Below are 12,650 nucleotides of genomic sequence, written 5' to 3' on the forward strand. Positions count from 1 at the left end.
TACTCCCATTTTGAAGCATTAAGGAGTTGCCGGTGAAGTCTCCTCATCCCCTGTCAATCTGCTGTGTCTGTCCACAGCCCACTGAACTGAAGAATTAATGAGAGACATCAGACTGGCGTCCCCATCACCAGAGCTTTTATGCATAATATTAAATCAGGAGAGCACTGCACTGACTTTTCTCACAGCTATCTCCCTGTATAATATCCAACCAGTTATATCTGTGTGACAGAAGTGGCACAGGAACTGAGGAATAATTCGTTGCAGTCAACCTAGCATTAGACTATAAATGATTAATCCCAATGTGCATAGCAAAGATAATTGAATGTATTTGAATGTTGATCTGTTACAGAGGTGTCACATGGTAGCCTACATGGAAATAGGTTTTGGTTTCTATACATGCATGAAGCACAATGGCATGACCAAAACACATAGCTTAACGCAAAGGTGCGGAGGCTTAGGTTGCATGCAAGCTTCTGGCACTAAGACATAATATAAAAAGACAATACCACCATAACTCTATAAGAATATATAGAATAAGTGCAGAGAAGGCCCGTCTCCGAGTCAACACACAACAAAATCTGATCTCACAAAAAGAAAAAAACACACTTTTTTGTTTTAAAAGTATATATTTGAGATGCTGAGACATTATAAATTAAATGCTGTGTTGATACATGCAAGAAAAAGTGTAAAAAATATATATATAATGCAAAATGCACAAAAAACAATCCAGGTAACATCCCTTGATTTTCCTTATGAAAAATAAAGGTAAACAGTGCAAAGGTGTTGCAGCTCCATGAGGAAGATGTGTGTTTGTGGGAGAGTTGGATCTGTGTTTGTTGGAAACTTTACAGCTGTTTGTTATCTCAAATCTAGAGCTATCCTCACAGCGGGGTGTTGCTGCAAACATACAAACACGAATATGTGAAATCCACACATCCTGACTCCTCTTCAACCATTCTTCTCATCTAAACCTGTCTCATTCAAATTCCAAGAGCCGAACGGCCTAGTGCTGCACTGTAGCACAGATGAAAAAGCATGGTATCCCGGCTCTCTTTAATCTAACGATGCCTTTGAAGCAGCTGCGAATGAGTGGGACTAGAACAAAGTCAGGTGTTCTTTGCTGAGACGTCGGTTAAGACGACGTGACGGGAAGTGGGTGACATTTTGTGGGTGTGCTTCTGAGCGTAGACTGTGTGTGTCCCTCAGTGTGATTATAGTGTGCCATTATATATATATAAAAAAATAAATCTTGGGAGATCCTCCACAGATACTCTTGCCTGCATAATGCTGTCTCTCAGAATGTGGTCTTATGAGAGCTGCTTGTTGGCCAAGCAAGCTTTAACTGAGCTTTAACTTCATCCAAGTACATGTGCCCTTGCAACTCACCCAGTGTGGCACGTTTTAAGCTTGGACATTGACCTTTTTCACTTCTTACAACTGCACCACGAAGTAATTTAGGCACACTGGCCTGCCTTTTGTTTCAGCTAAAAAGCTATGTGCAATGTTTTTCTCCTAGTATTTCCTAAAAACATGCACATTCTGTCTTCCTTTGCTGAGGATTTTGCTTTATTGGATTGGCAAGTAGGGAAAGGTGGAGGTGCATGTGACCACAGCATCATTTGACCCAAAGCCAGCTGCTTACCTGTGGATGGAGACAGCTAACCTGAGGCTCAATAAGGGACCTGAATTCATCATCATCTACCATGCAGGAAGCTGAAGAAGCAGGACAAGGGGATGAGTACCAAACACCATGTCCTGGTTTTCACTTGAGTACCTGGCTCAAAAATTTGTGTGCACCCCTGGGTATAGACCCGCCATGCCTCGTCATGGTTGCCACACTATGATTGGATTATCACTATTTAGACGAGGGCTTTAGCGAACAATCAGTTGTAGCACTTAACTCATGAAAATATAAGCAATGCTGGATGATCAGTGAATGAAATATCATGTTATTGTGACACATTATCATCTATTTTGCTTTTAGATAAGGATGTTGGTGGAGTATGGCATTTATTTTATTTAGGCTATACATCTTTTCAACTAATCAGGATGAATGGAGCCTAAAGGTTGGTTAAGTGTGCCTCTGTGTGGAAATCTGCTCATTTGAATCCAAACACCTTGAGGGAAAACCTCAGTGCTAAATGAGTAGCCTAATGACCCCTCCAACCTCAGCTGTTACCACTCAGGAGCCTTTTGAGCATGGCAATTAACCCCCTATTGCTCCAGTGAAGTTGTTAAGTAGTAAACAGTGTAAGGCTGCGGTTGAACTTGGTTGCTCCAAGGTAAGAATGTGTCTCACTCTATTACTGTGAAATGCAGGAAAAAAGCACATATGCTCAGCAAAATAGAAGCAAAAACAATCAGCAATTACAAACTGTGTCACGCTCTGTGTGTTGTATTGACAAATGAATGATGTGCACGTGTCGATCTGATCAATCAGCGTTGTTTGTCGTGCCAACAACAGCTAAATCTGTCGTATAATGCGCAGCACAATCAAGAGTTGGGTCTTATTACACAGTAAATGGTTGATAATTTTCCATTCATGAAACCTCTATTCATGGCCTCAATTATGCACTAATGGCTCATTCAGACTTCTAATTAACAAAATGAATATTTTTCACTCTCTTTTCCTAATGAAGGACAACCAACTGCATTACTGTGCAACTGAAGTCAGTTTCAAAATGAGATATTTCACGACTGTCTTTTATTTCTTTGCTGGTACAACTGAATTACTTTTCTCCCTTCATCAATTTATTGTTATGTTGCTTTCAAGGCTGAGCACACAGAGCCTCTTGGTATCTGGTTCTTTGTGGTTCTTTGCACAACACAAATCAACCTCTTGTTTGTCGAGGATATGGGGGACCTGCACATACTTTGCCCCTTCTTTGAGCACGGCTCAGTACTGAGACAGGCTTGTCAACTTCAGCAGTGCTCATTTAAAGTGTCTTTGGAGAAGATTACATTGTGTGTATTTGCCTTTTCATGAGCTCAAATGTGGGTTAGCAGTTCTTTATTGACATTTTAGTCATCTGTCAGTGCTCTCACTCTCATCCAGACTTATTACAAGTGAGTGAGCCAACCTGTTTTCACTCCATCGCGTCACATATGGACGCTTGGCCAGTTTTTTAGGCACTCGGTCCCCTTCCAACATATCAAATGATGTAGAATGAGAAAAGTCGGATGGATCTGGAAACGGACTTTTGGTTTTCCATTACTACAGAACTGTCTCTACTGACTGTTAGTCAAACATAGACCATTGTGCAGTTTCAACAGGCAAGCTGCTGTTTCCCTATTTTGCCACCACCACAGGCAACGTAAAGAGCTGTTATTTACAATGAAAACTCATGCAGAGCTGAGGCAGCAACAGTAGAGGTGGATCAACTCGTGCTTAATGAGCGACATAAAATATTCAGAGGACCAGTCCCAACACAGATTTAAAACTTGAGATAATTGGAACAGAATACAGACAGAAGAGGTGGGGTGGCAGGGAGCAAAAAGGCTCTAAGTGTTCTTCTGTGGGACGGTGGAGAGAGGAAGGTGTTTCATGAAGAAGAGGAGCCGACAGCTTTCCAGCCACAGCAGGTGAGTGTTGTGAAGAGTGTTGCATGACTGATGATTCCCTTTTGGTTATTTTCATTTCACCTGAAGGACTTCATGCTGGGGTCCCACTGTGTTTTCCAGCTGATAAGGTCAGGATGTAGTCATCTGCAGGCATCTATTTGCAAAAAATATTCAGGTGTAAATAAAAACCTACTTCATTGTGTTCAAACTTCTGTTACTCGGTGCCAGCACAGGGATTCTGACTGCTGGGGATAAAACTTTTGTTTCTTTGTCTTTTTTTCCTTCTTTCTTTACATTTGTGAATTCCTACATCTGACAGGAGTTGGAGGGCGGGACACCGGGCCACCCAAGCCACGATGATTCGTTATCTTAAATCCTCAAAACCTTCCAAATACAAAATAACACTCTGAAGCCTTGTAGCACAATTGTTCTTAACATTTGAAGAGATTTCCTCCAGGTGTTCCAAGACCTGAGAAAATAAGAGACCTCTTGCAAAATGACTGATTTCATTTTTTTTTCTTTTTTTTAAACCACCTCATATATCACATGGCAGATATGAAATGCGAGCATAGCGCTTTGAAACTGTTCTTTTCAAGTAGCTTTTTTTCTGTCTCAGATGTAACAATGCGGGTTGGTTGCAGCTGATTTCATAATCCAGCAGATGTGACACCTGGTTTATCCTGAGAGACAAACATATTCTGTTTCAGTCGCTCCTGTGGGATGAAGGCTTTGATTAACCAGCGATGTGCTCAACTATTGATCTGGCTGACTGCTTGGCTTGCTCAGTTGTTACTGGTTTACTGCAGGCGTCCTGGTGGGCTTAGTGGTTTCAAGTGTTGTACTGGGTATTCTATCTCTGTGCTGCTCGGGGGATTCAAAGCTCCCTTGAGCAGAGTAGAAGATGTGAAAAAAAACAGTCTTTTCCACAATCTTTAAAATGTTCAATTAAAAGGCTGCGCTGGGAGCACCTTGGTAGCTGAATGGTTACTGCGCATGTCACAAAACACAACATTGCTAGCTACATAGAATACATAGAAAAGACAGTTTCTTTTCTGCAACAGAATAACAATTTCAGATATCTCAAAGATATGAAGAAACCTGTCTGTTTTGTCAAGCAAAGACTGAATATCCATTCACTTTCAATGTTTTTTGTTTTTTGGCTTTCCAGATGGTAATGTCAATCCATCCGGAACCAACCAGAGTCTTTCAATGACAGAGCTGCGTCCAATTATATGTCAACTGGCCACAGCTCTTTCCCACCTGAGGTCCATGTGAATTGCACATGCAAACCTCAAACCTGACAATATTATGATTGTGGACCAACAGCAGCCACTGATAGTGAAAATAATTTACTCTGGCCTGGCGCATCGTGTTACTGCTGTTCAGCCTGCTGTCTGTATGCAGACCACCTGGTACACAGAAGTCTTGCCGCTCATTCCCTTTAATGAGGCCATCGATATGTGGTCTCTGGGGCTGGAAGCTGCAGAGCTGACGGCTGCATACCTGCTCTATCCTGGCGAGATGGACTTTGACATTCTGAGCTTCATTGTAGAAACTCAGGGCCAGTCAGCTGACTCTGTGCAGACTTCCACAAACAGCAGACCAGTCAGCAGCGCTGGAGATTCAAGGCCTCTGAGGAGTTCGCTTACGAGATGAGGTTTAATGCTCAGGATATGAGATACATCAGGGACTGTCAGCAGGTGATGGAGATGAATGAACTGTGGACCACAGGGAAACCAGCACCTATTAGTGGATCTGGTTAAGAGGATGCTGCAGCTGGATGCAGTGAGTTCTTCAATCACTTGCATGATGTTTCTAAAGCTACACCTTTTGAAAAGTGATCAGACAGTGTTTACTATTGTGCTTAGAAAAAATGCTGATACAAATAAATCTCATTTCCTTTGACAGATTGTTTCTTCTGTATCTTTTGGATTAACATTCAAACATTTTATCAATGCAGTTGGTCGAATCTCTAATCAGTGCTTAGATTAAACAGAGCAGCTAATGTGCAAGGCGAGTAAATAGATATGCCACTTGTGTAAAAGATATGTAATTGTCACATGTTAAAAGCAGAGATTGGGGTGTGCTCTTCTTTTGATCCTTTCAGCAAAGTCTATTGACCATGTGGTTCATTGGATATGTGAAGTGTTTTCACCAAGTTACTTCATCCTCCATGAATAGCTCCCTGAATGGACTGCTTGGAAATGGAAGCCCTAACCAAGTGTCATTAGGCCTGATGAAAGCAAATTGATTTCAGTGGCTAGAGGATTTCCAGAAGAACAAGTGCCTCCATGAGATTATCTCAAACAGAGGATGTTTTTTTCGTTCTCCCTTTTTTTTTTTTTTTTTTTGTTGTTTGGGCAAAGTTGCACAGATGGTGCTCCTGTCTTCTACAGTCCCTGTGAAGCTGTGAAAATGAGGACAGGAAATGAGACAAAAATCAGGTCCCACTCTGAGTAATTGATCTGGCTTTATGAGAAGCTGCACTGTAATGTTATAGTTAAGTCACTGGGGCCCCTGGGCCAATCACGCTGAGAAAAATGAGATGAAAGGCATCTCAAAGCTACACAATTCAAATGTAGTGAATCAACAGAAAAGCAATTAAAGCTGTTCAATGTGTGTTGCCTTTTAATCTGTGACAAAATGACATGTTTAGGTGAAGAAAAATGCATCCGTGATCAAAGTTGTATACCAAGCAGCAACCTCCAGGGCTGATAAATGAAGCCAACGCAAAGCGCCAAAAACTGCAGTTCCTCGAATGGCAACTTGAGGCTGACAGCAAATGTGAGTTAATTCCCATAGACCCCTATATTACAGTGTTCAACTTTACAGCAGAATAAATACTTTTAGCAGCTAAAGCGTCAGATACTTTCCTCTGGAATTGGCAACTGTTTGCTAACAAATTAGCATCTGTCGTACATGCGATTACATATTAATGTTTCATTCACAATGTATTTTTCTGCAGCCCCCAAGTGGCCAAAAAGTTCAAGTACATCAGGTTTATGCAAAAGTGCCCACAGTGCAAAGTTCTTTCTAGTTTGAAGCATTTGCTTTTGATTTTCACTGTTTCATTGCATTATTGATCAATTCAATTATTAACTTATGAAGTTATCTAAGGAGATATCTGAAACCTTTTCCATCTTTCCTTTGTCAAACTGGCTTTCGGCAAACCCATACGAAACACTTAAAGGATATGTCCTCTAAATAAGATGTGTCAAATACTTATAAAGTGGCTGTATGTTGTTGACTCTTGTCTCCATCTTCTTGGTGTACATGACTTATTTAGTCATAAAGGTATTTAACTTTTCAAATACCTCTAGACGTTTACAGCGAAGGAAAGACGTTTTGAAGGCTGAACTCAATAAAATATTCATCTGAGCAAGGAAAGTAAGTTGGTGAGAAAACAAAAAAAAAGAAAAGAAAACACAAGAAACACTGAGGAATATCAATAAAAACAGCTTTAGACCAAAGCAGCTTATTTGACAGCATGACAGAGAAGAGTATGCACCAGGATCGATTACGCTAATGAACTGTTTCACACAGCAGAGCTCTGTAAATATCAGCTGAACAGCCGGTCAATAAAGACAAACTCTGTACATTTTTCGTGTTGCATTTGTCTCCCCGTTGACTTAACAAACTTACATTTATTTGACTCACTGATCGATTGAGTGACTGTTATGAGAGAATTCGTTACATAAGTCATCACCACTAGACCGCATCGATAGATTGTATTTACTGCTATAGCATGTTCTCTCATGATCTGATGGGCTGATAGTCTTAGAAATAATTCCCATTTGGCAGAGTGAGGATGAATAGGAAAAGGGACTGAGTTGGTCTGTTGCGCATAAGTTGCAGGAATGGAACTAAGAGATCAGTGACTGACTAACTGGCAGAGAGAGATTCATATGCTCAAAATATATAGAAACTGTGAGAAGGATCGAAGTCCGGCTTGTGGAGAAAAGCCGACCACAGAGGCCTGGCAGGCAGAGTGGGAGGGGTCATCAGTCTGATGAGGCACACCTGGACCCGGTGTAATCTCAGGGATCTGGAGGGAACCTGAAAACAGTTTGAGGAGACTCCACACACTCACTCATTGCTGCATTACTGATCCCCACTGATTATCACACTCCACTCTTCTGATTTTGCTGTTTATTGGCCTTTCAATAAATTATCATTTGTTATCCTTTCCTTATCGGGCCATAGTGCATAAATGCCCACCACAAGTGAAAGTCTAGGATTGAGTTTAAGATAGATTTGGGCTAGGCAGTCAGGGGGGTTTGGGCTCTGTTTTGTTTGCTGAACAGTTGGGACAGTTGTGTGCGGGTCGTCTCCGTTGGTGCCTGTGCTTTTTGTCTGCTGCGGTGGTCAGCTGAGCATAATTTACCTGCATAATTGTTCGGCTGGTGTGGTCGGGCCGCTTCTGACTGTGTATGGTTGTAAAGCTTGCTGATTTTTTTTGTCATGGCAGGGATAAAAGCTCTATCTGTAGAGTTTTTAGAGCAGTGCACAAAAGAACAGTTGTTAAAAATAGCCAATTTAAAAAGGATATTGGGGATAAACACCTAAAAGACAGCATAAAAACAACCTTAAAAGTGAGCTTGAGCCTGGGATTTTGAGTGTTGAAATGTCCACTATATCTCCTGTGTCAGGTCTTAGAGAGGGGGTTGGTTTTGATGTCGGATTAAGTGCCGGGTTAACATTTGAGCAGAATAGAGCATTGCTCCGACAGTTGGAGAGAGGTAGGCTGAAGCAGCAGTCTGAAAGAGAACAATGGTCAATTCAGAAATAAAGCTTGAAGTGCACAGAACTGTTGTAAGAGCATCGGGCCAAAGTTGAACCAGTGCGTAGCTCTGCAAGACCAAACGTGCAGACCTGTTAAAGCTGCACTAATCAGTGTTTTAATACCAACAATGGATCAAATGAGCATGTGTAGTGTGAAAGGAGTCACCTGCAGTACCAAACCAGAAGAGAATTGGCACCTGACTCTGCATTTCCACTCGGCTCAACTCATTGTTTTGGTTTAACTGCTCACATTTATACTGTTTTGGTTCACTGTCACATCTCCCATCAACCTTATTTTAAGCTTAAGCTCTGATAAACTGACTGTAAGCTACCTGACAAACAGCAGACAGACAAGCAAGCTCATGACTGAATCCTTGTCTAAATGTGTGTTAAAAATCAGGCCTATAGCAGCCGATGAATAAATGGCCAAAACTACAATCATGAGGCACCAATTGTAAGAGGACAGTTTTCTTTCAACTAAGACACAGCGCCATTGCAACTACAGTACAATAACAGTGACTTCTACTGTGTAATAAGAAAAATGCCCACAGAAAAACCTCTTTTACATCATTGCACATTCAAGGTGTCTTCTCTTGTCCTGCTTAAAGTCTTTCCATGTTTTTCCTTTTCTCCCAGCTGGTTACCTCCACTAACATCAAAGCCTCCCTGCAGGGCTCTTTATAATCATGTAATCCATCCATTCACTAGATGGAACCTCTATAAATCCTCCTTATATTTACCTCCATGTTCTCCTCGGGATGTCAAGGCCAACTAATAAGCAATAAGCTACAGTGGAGCTAATGCTATGAATCCTCCGATCCTTCATTGCAGATAGGGGGAAGGACCTGAGGAAAGCCGTGGGGGAGAGAGATAGGCATGGCTATTAACACCGGACCACCTCAACCTTGTGTACATACCAACAGCCACATGTGCATGCACGCACACACAAGCACACTAAGGGCCCCCGCAGTCAACTTCTATCTCTCGGGCCCTCAGCTTCTCTCTCCCTACATCTGAATCACGGGGCCCTATGTCTGTATTGTGTGTCAACACACAATCTAAATGCAAATGGTTAATCGTCTCCTCTGTAGCCCACAGCCTCCGAGGAATCAACGCACACCCCCAGCAGACATTTCTGCCATTATTAGGGTAGTAGTGAAGCGATCACAGGTACGATCAAATAATTAAAACTGCATTTTAAAAAGCCTCTATAGCTGTGCCCTCGCCTCCGAATGGCCAAGGGACTGTTGCTGTGTGTCTGTGTTTGCTTCCAACAAGGGATGCTGTTGTGCTGGTAACATTATTTTTAATAGCCTACCACATATTGGTGTCTGTGGATGCTTCCTGTTATATATTGTGGTAATTTTATAATTTTCTCTATAACTGCTGCATTATTATATAGAAGGGGATGTGCGGTGTAGATTAATTGAGAAAGTATAAATGTAATTTCTGGATATGATATGCAATACATGCCTGTGTTCCTTCTTTCTTTCCAAGCTGTGAGAAAAGCTTAATTACATTTAAATGCCGGTGTAGGCATTTAACCTCTTCTGACACCAATACATTAGCGACTCTCCTTGTTCAATATAAGCACCAGGGAATAAATCCTCAGAGCCAGACCAATTATTGGTGGGAAGTTTAAACCTGCACTCAGAGGTGAGTCCCCCATACAGGAGGCTATGATAATGAGGAGCGCAGAATGCTACAACAGAAGCTGCTTGTAGTGGGTTTGATATCAGGTTATATCTGATATTTGAGGTAGAAGTTCCTTTATTCAAAGCACCCTGTACCTGATGCTCATTCAAAGTAAGCACCATGATGTATCCAACACTTCTAAATACTTCATATGCTCAGTATTTTGCCAGATGTGTCTTGACAGTGATGAATCATGAATACGGTGGCACGGTGGAAACACTGTTGCCTCACAGCTAGAAGGTCCCGGGTTTGATTCCCGCTGTGGGTGCCGGGGGCGTGTCCTCCACCATGCCTTCGATGCCTGCTCCTCGAGGAAAGGGGCCTTTCTGTGTGGAGTTTGCATGTTCTCCCCGTGTTCACCTGGGATTTCCTCCAGGGAAAACCCCCACTAAAAACATGCAAGAAGATCACCGCCTGACCAATGGTGACAAAGGAAACTGGGTCCCCGGGTGCCGGTCGGATGGCAGCCCACTGCTCCTGGTCTGCTGCGGAGGAAGGACGACCAGGATGGGATAAATGCGGAGGACAAGTTTCACCAATTGCATGGCGTTTGTGTGCATGAGCACGTAAAATTGTGTGATGAATAAAGGGGATTGTCCCTCCGATTCTTCTTCTTCTTCTTCTTCTTCTTCTTCTTCTTCATAAAAAAGGAAAAAGAATGAGTTCTGGAGCAATACCCCAGGGAGCACTGAACTCAAACTAAAGGCTACAGTATTCACCTTGTGGCTTGTAGTCTTTAATTTTTGAATTATTCCTGAATTAATTATTGCCTCCACAGTCTTGCTGGGGAAAACACACACACACACACACACACACACACACACACACACACACACACACACACACGCACACACACACACGCACACACACACACACACAAAGGCTGGGCTAGAAAACTATTGTGTAAGAAAAACAAAATAAAAAAGATTTGTTGCGTTGATTTCAGTGCTCGGGGCATTTGACTTCTGATGATGGGAAACTGTTTTCAAAGATGTGTCAGGCTGTATAAAAAAGGCAGGGAGGCCACCCCCTCCTGTGATAGTGTTTTTGAGCATTTTGGCATGAATCCCGAAAGACTGTGAAAAGTGTGAGCTTAGTTAAGATAGAGTTAGTACCAGAGGGCAACAGAGAAGTACTGTAGAGAGCGCGTGATATGTACGTTGAAGCACAAGGAAAACAAACCAGATTGCTGCTGTAAAATTGCTGAGACGTCTCGCCATTAAACTCCCGTCGCTTTCTTTAAACAACTGAACGCATCACAAAGACGACTAATTCACCTCCAGGCGCCGAGAGCGTCTTCAAGACAAGGCCCCGCCCCTTTTTTGTGTATGGTACACGTTCACGTGCCGAGCATCTGTCAAAATGCATATTCTCCCTGAAGCATTCGCAGACACCTCCATCCAAGGACAAATCAATTAGCAGTGAAAGACAGGCAGATGGTTTTGAAGGACGTCGGCGCCTGTGCCTCAGGTGAGAGGCATCGGATGGCAGCAAGCAACTGTCAAGTAGGATACTCGTCTGAGTGATTCCCCGATGTCATCCACACACACACGCATCTCCCAGAGAGCCTCTCCCAGTATCAGACACATGCTGCCACAAAGAGGCAGCTCACAGCTTACGTTAGGATGCAGAAAATCAACGCCGAGAGAGAGCGGGAGGGAAGAGTGAATATTTCATATATTATCAAACTGAATCCTAGATTAGCGTTCCCTCAGAATTACCCCAGGTGATGCTAAAGAGGCTCTGTGGAAACCGGGCTGAATTTTTGTGCAACGAGAGAGGAGAAGTGAGAGATCAGAATGTGAATAATGCAGAAACAACAGCACAAAAATACAGGGAGGAAAATCAAAAGCGTATTGTCAATGCTGGATTTCAGCGGTGCGGTAAGCAACGTAATCTGTTCGCTGATCGTATACTTACAAAAGGACAAAACATCAAAGTGGCTAATTAGCTGATTTCCCAGCGTCTTTCATTTTACCTTCCAACTGATGAGATAACAAGCTAACAAAATTAGCCTAGCTGCTTATCTGCAGGTTACCAGGACGACCGTTTGGTTTGTTAATAATGGAGGTATGGAGGGAGCGGGTACAAAAGCAGCCATTTTTGAGAACCTGTGGCAGGGAATGATAGAGGACCTGGAAGCTGAGAGAAAGGCCTATCAGTTAAAAGAGCTATTGTCTCCTTTTCAGCCATAATTAGAGCATGCAAACACAAGAGGATCCAATACACAGTGGCTAGCATGGATAGACAAAGCAATACAGACAAAGCAACAAGGATAGGAAATCATTAATTATAAGACAATAAAGGCAACATCAACAGAAGCAACTGATAAAAACATGAAAAAGGAGGGCTGATTTAGACTAAATTCAGTCCACAGCCTGTAGATTTTTGCATGAGGATGAAATCACTGCTCTTAGTTTATATTATCAGCACATTAGCAATCACAGGTAAACATTTTGCTTTGAAATTCCATGTAAAATACAAAACTTTCAAGATCCTGAATCAACATCTTCTGCTTCATATATTTTCTGGAGCTGCTTTCAAAATATTTCCATCTATTAGCAGTTTATTAACTCCAGCTGACAAGCAGGTAGCATCCAATCATGGAGATG

The sequence above is a fragment of the Chaetodon trifascialis genome, chromosome 22 (genome assembly GCF_039877785.1).
Source record: "Chaetodon trifascialis isolate fChaTrf1 chromosome 22, fChaTrf1.hap1, whole genome shotgun sequence".
In the NCBI taxonomy this organism is placed as follows: Eukaryota; Metazoa; Chordata; class Actinopteri; order Chaetodontiformes; family Chaetodontidae; genus Chaetodon; species Chaetodon trifascialis.